Raw genomic sequence first — 6000 nt, forward strand, 5'->3', positions numbered from 1 at the left:
TTTTTTTAAAATAAAGTTCAATAGCATCTTCATTTAACAAAACAATCTAGTGACAATAAACAGCAATTGAAAAAGCGAAAGAGTGAAGAAAAAAATCCTTTAATATAAATGTTTGAAGTGCATTCAAGTAAAAATGTAATTGTGTGGTTTTCAAGAAAGCAAATTGATGGGGAGGGAGGGAAGAGGGAAAGCCTGAGAATACTACATAATGACTTAACTCGCTATCTGCTGCATTGGTGGATCTACTGAAACTGCCTTTATTTTTAACATGTCCAAATATTCGACAATCTTATTTTCCTAAAGTAGTATTTTTCATCAATCTTCCATTTTAGTCTTCATCAGGCATTAATCATTTTAATGTATGAATGTGCTCTCTGGCCCCAGCCTCTCCATCTCAAATTCCTTATATTAATGAGTAATGTCTGCAATGGGTTTTACACATTTTTAAAACCATCATAATGGCCACCATGAAAACCATGGGCTTATCCCACGTCATCTTAGATTTAACTTATATAAGGATCCATGTGCTTGATTTAGTTTTTGCCTCTGAGCAGTTGAATGGAGACAAGGCTGAAGGTCATTGTCATGTGTCATGGAATTATTTTCTGGTAGGCACGATATTTATTGGCATCACTAACTTTTGCAGAAGGATTGCCCTGGGACAGTGATGAGAGCCATGCCTAAGTGCTGTAGAATTTCAACAAGTGCTCGAGGATTTTTTCTGTAATTTGGCAGGCTAGGTGATCACTGGAATAAAGAGACAGCAAAGGCCCAGAAGCAAATTAGAGATAATCTCTCCTCTTGTGATAAACAACCCAAATTGATCTCACAATGCAATTATGTCCTAACTTTTAAATGACTAGGACTAGGGTATTTGGCCAATTTTTGTGCCGTTATAATAATAGTCAGAAATTACTGGACTTGAAAATACTCAAGGTATGCTAAACTTTTTACTGAGATGGGGGAGGGGAGGGGAGGAGGGAGGGAGAGAGAGAGAAAGAGAGAGAGAGAGAGAGGGAGAGAGGGAGAGAGCTCACGTAGGTATTGGACAAAATTATGAACAAGAATGTTCATAATATACAAAATATACAAAAATAGTAAAACTGCAATGCCTTTTCTACTATTTTAGAGATGGGGGGCATCTTAAGAATAGAAAAATGAAAAAAAATGACTCAGCAGAAATGTTAAATTCACTCCTTCCTAGAATGGCCAAATCTTCAACACATTTTATATCCCTTCCAGATTTTTAAAGCCCAAAGAATAGTCATATTGTATAATCTGCAGTGAAGGCCTATTATGTTTTAGTTGCAGTGTAAACTGTGATGGGAATCCAGGCAGGCCATTGGGCACATTCAGTCCTTTGATCTCTGCCCAGGCTAGCAGAGTTTTTGCCACCAAACACAATTCAGGCAATTCCACCTTAAGATTTGGAGAACTGTGCTTTGAGTTAAGTTTCATTGTAAAATTCTTTCTTTCATATTCATGTTGCTTTGCAGTTTTCAACATTGCACTTGGCCCTACCCATTTCCTAGTGTAGAAATCACTACAATTGTTGGGAAATTGCTAAATGTAGCTTTGTTTAACCTCAAAAGGTGCCCATTTCTGTTTTAAATATCCCTGTCTATCCATTACTGTCAGGAATCTTGTGCTGTTATCTGGGGAAAACATTAGTTGTGATGACTTTTTTAAAAAGAGGGCACCAAAAAGATATTTTTATTTTACAATTACAGAATTGCCTGAGTTTCAAATCTAGTCTTTAAGCAATGGGGAAAGGTGTAAGCATTAATGTAGCTCAATATCTAATCTATCACATTGTCTCTATTACTTTTGCTCTGGGTAAACTTGTGCCCCAAGTGTAGCTCATGATTATGAGCTGTGTAGAAAGATGCATCTGACCTTTGAAGTTCCAGGAAGCATTTATGTTTACCCACCATAGCATATCCATATGAATGGTCCAGTGCAAAAAAAAATACTGGTTATTTTTGCCCTTTAATTTCCCAAATGCAAGAGAAAGAAATAGCTGGGTAGAAGGAAAGCAATTGTAACTTATCCCTTGTCGAAGATCAGCAAACAGTGTGTCACAAGACCAATGTGAAGAAATAGAGTATGGATTTTCTACTGACATTTGTAAACTGTTTGTGTCAAAGTATTTTTCTAATATAGCAAAGGTTACAGTTTAACAAATTAAAGCATATGTTTCTTTCGAACCAACGCACTGGTCATTTGGGTTAATTTAAATGGTGTCTGTTTTTCTAATAAACTCATAACCAAACTCTCTCTTTGCATTATTCAGACAAATGCAATTTCTTTTCCAACAAAAATGAGCTCAATAGAAATACTGTAATAACCTACTTTTGAGCCCATTATTTTTATCTGGTCAAATAAGTGAACATATCCTATTAGCAATGCAATACATACATATATATGTATATATATATATATACACACACACAACAGTAATAGCTTCTACCAGCATTTGGGACTGAGATCTTCAGGCAGTAGTAAATGTAAGTTGATACATTTTACAACTAGCAATAGACAATTCTCTCTTCATCATTTAACTACTGTCTAATCTTTTATCAGTTTTATTGACAAAGATTTTCAATGACCCTATCTTGTATATATTTATTTTCTGTTTTTAAGTTCTTTCAAAATGAATGCCAGTGTGATCAACAGATCTTACGCTATGCAATAGGTCCAAAAAGTATGTACAGTATATGTATGCACTTATATATGTACATCAGGCATGAAATCCCCTTACCTTCACTACCGGTTTAGAATGGGGGAGCGTGCACAGTGTTTGTGTGCATGTGCAGAGTGTCTGTAATGACATCTGGGTGGGTGGGCAGAGCCTCCTACTGCTGCGGCTACTGGTTCACCTGAACCGTGGCGAACTGGCAGAATACCACCTCAGATGTACATATGTACACACTTATGTACACTAAGAAGCAAACAGTACCAATACAGCTGCATAACTACAGTTGCTTTCCTGCTGGCAAATCCTACAAAAAAATTAGAAAGATCAAACTAAGTACTTGTGTTCTAAGAGAGTCTTCATTATCTAAAAATGACAAACAGGTTTGTTTATTGAATTCCTTTGAATATTGAAGCATTTGTTGGAAAAGGGAGACTAGGCTTTCCATTCCTTTCGTGCCAAAAGCTACTGGATTCCCACAAAAAACAATCCCATGATTTTCAGGCAGAATTGTTGAGCAGCAATGGATGAACCATTGGAACACATGAAGGGTCAGGTTTGGAAAGATCCAAGTGATCACTTAGAGTTGACACTGACTTAATTGCACATAATTGTAATCATTTGAGATGGGCATATTTTCAATAGATTGGATTTTTAAAAAATAATATATTTGATAGAAAATACAAAGTAGACTATTACAACTAGTATAGCTTCATTAAGACTTGACAAATTACCCAATGCCAAATTTAAAATATTAATGTGATTCAAAGTATCAAGTGAGTTTAACGTAAACCATAGATTTTTAAAAAAAAATCAATTTGTCAATTCAATTTGGAAAAAAAATGTTTTCCAAAATGTAAATTGACTTGGACCCATTCAAATTGACATGAAATGTAAAATTGATTGCGCTGTTTGATATGTCAAATCCAGCCAGAAATTCAATTTGAATGACTAATTTGCTTGAAGGGCCCTTGAAATCAAATCTTTGAATTGAATCTTTGTTCAGCTCTATTTTAGACTGTTAAAGCATACAAGAAATGTTTCTTTTCGGGAATAATGTTTTAAAGGACTCAAACAGAACATGTTAATAATGGAAATTTCAGTACACCTTGCACAATTGACCACAAATATTGTGATCCTATTTACAGCAAATTCTAGGTCATACTTGTTAGCAAACTTTATTATGACACATTATTTTCTAATAACACAGTTAAAGTTTAAAAACTTCTATAAATTATTGAATTGAAATAATATGCCTTGCCTTCATGGAACTGTTTCAGATAACTATATCCCAGCCTAACGATCAAAACCGGAATACTTCTGTTTATCAGTTATGGGAAAACAATGTCTCACTGTACATTTTATAGAGGCATCAGATCAACCACTAGTTAAAAGAGTTTCTGTTGCTTCTCCTGAACTTTCTGGATTCTTTTGTTAGAATTTGTTTTGTTGAGTCTGAATTAGTTGTCTGTTCATTTCTGGGCTAAAGTCAAAGTGTTAGTGATAACCTGAAAATGACTTGGAAGTTGAAAATTGGATATCTAAAGACATTGCTTTCCTTGAATAAGTTTACCCTTACATATCCCAACTTTGTCTTAGTATGTCATTGGCAAGACTGGGCCTCTATTTAAAACCTAGAATATATAATGAGAGTTTTCAGTAATCATGGTTATAGGACAAAAAATAATCTCTACCAATCAAAGGCCTGCTTGTCAAAGGCCTGCTTTATCATTCATTCTCATCTTCTTTCGGGAAGTAAAGCTGGATGGCAGGGAAGAAGAATGAATATTTCCTTCAACCTAAGTGAAAAACAGACAAGAAATGAAGGAAGGAAGGAAGGAAGGAAGGAAGGAAGGAAGGAAGGAAGGAAGGAAGGAAGGAAGGAAGGAAGGAATAAAACTATACAGATGTTTTACACTTTTTCTCCCAGTCCCTATTTGACTTTCATGAGTTGCTTTTTTCTTTGCACCTGGAGAATAATGGGTTATAGACCTATAAACTAGGTCCATATGCGTATTTTTGGTTTTTCATATTGTAGTTATTTTCCACTATTTTATTTTTTTGGTCCAATATGCAAAACAGATTGTTGCGGGAAAATAAAATTTCAGGGTTGAAAGGAGAGCTTTTGTACTTCTCCTTGAATACTCTCTTTTAGCTTTTATGTTAACTTGCCACAATGTGCATTATCTATACAATGCTATTTTGGGTCCAGAAGGGAGCTTTTGCTTGAGCCTTTGAGCCTCTCTTCTCCTTTTCGTCAGTTCCAAGGATCTTTCACCTGTCAGCTCTGGCCAGCTCAGAGGCCTGGAGCTGCCATTCAGGGGGGAGAAGACTGGGCCAGCTGCAAAAATGGAAGAAATTCATGCTAACAATCCATGATTAATTGGGGGATTTTGCTCTGGGTCACAAGGTGCTGGGTGTGCACATATGTGTGGTGCGGCTTATCTTAATTACTAATGTAGCTATGAAAGGTGGTGGGAAGGGCAGGGTGGCAGCTCTGACAATTTATTCATTGCCTTAGTGCTTTGTTGGTCAGTTCATGCCGGAGGAAGAATACAAACTGCATTTACAAACCGTTTCTGTGTTTGGCTGGTTTCATTAACCCTTCAGAACCTGACAGTTTGTCAGAGCTTGCACCATGGCTGAAGGTACAGTGCTTGGGTTGGTGGATGTATAACACCTCTCCTGCGCGAGCTGCACTGGCTACCTGTGGCTTTTCGGGTGCGTTTCAAGGTGTTGGTTATCACCTTTAAAGCGCTCCACGGCACAGGACCTAGCTACCTGCGGGATCGCATCCTACCCCATACATCCCTGCGACCAATTTGCTCTCACAGGGAGCGGGTGCCGTCCACTAGGCAATGCCAGTGGGCGGCGCCCAGGAGTAGGGCCTTCTCTGTGATGGGCCCGACCCTCTGAAATGACCTCTCCCCCGACATCAGAACTACTACCGATCTCCGCTTCTTCCGCAAGAAACTCAAGACCCACCTGTTCCAATTAGCTGGCCTGGCCCAACCGTAGTTTTAATTTCAATTCTCCTGGCCGGCATTTCAAATTTTAAGGGGTTGTCCTTTTAACTTGTTTTAATTTTTATTATCACTGTACAGACCCAATATTTAATTTGTTTTTAATAAGGGGTATTTAATATTGTTATTGTATATACGGTTTTAGCTTCTGTCTGTACACCGCCCCGAGTCCCCATGGGGAGAGGGGGCGGTCTATAAATTTAATAAATGAAATGAATGAAATGAATGAAATGAAATGCATCTTGGGTTCATAGCAAGGACTGTAGGGCACCCCACCTGGTA

The sequence above is a fragment of the Natrix helvetica genome (assembly GCF_964273705.1).
Source record: "Natrix helvetica genome assembly, chromosome: 2".
NCBI lineage: Eukaryota > Metazoa > Chordata > Lepidosauria > Squamata > Natricidae > Natrix > Natrix helvetica.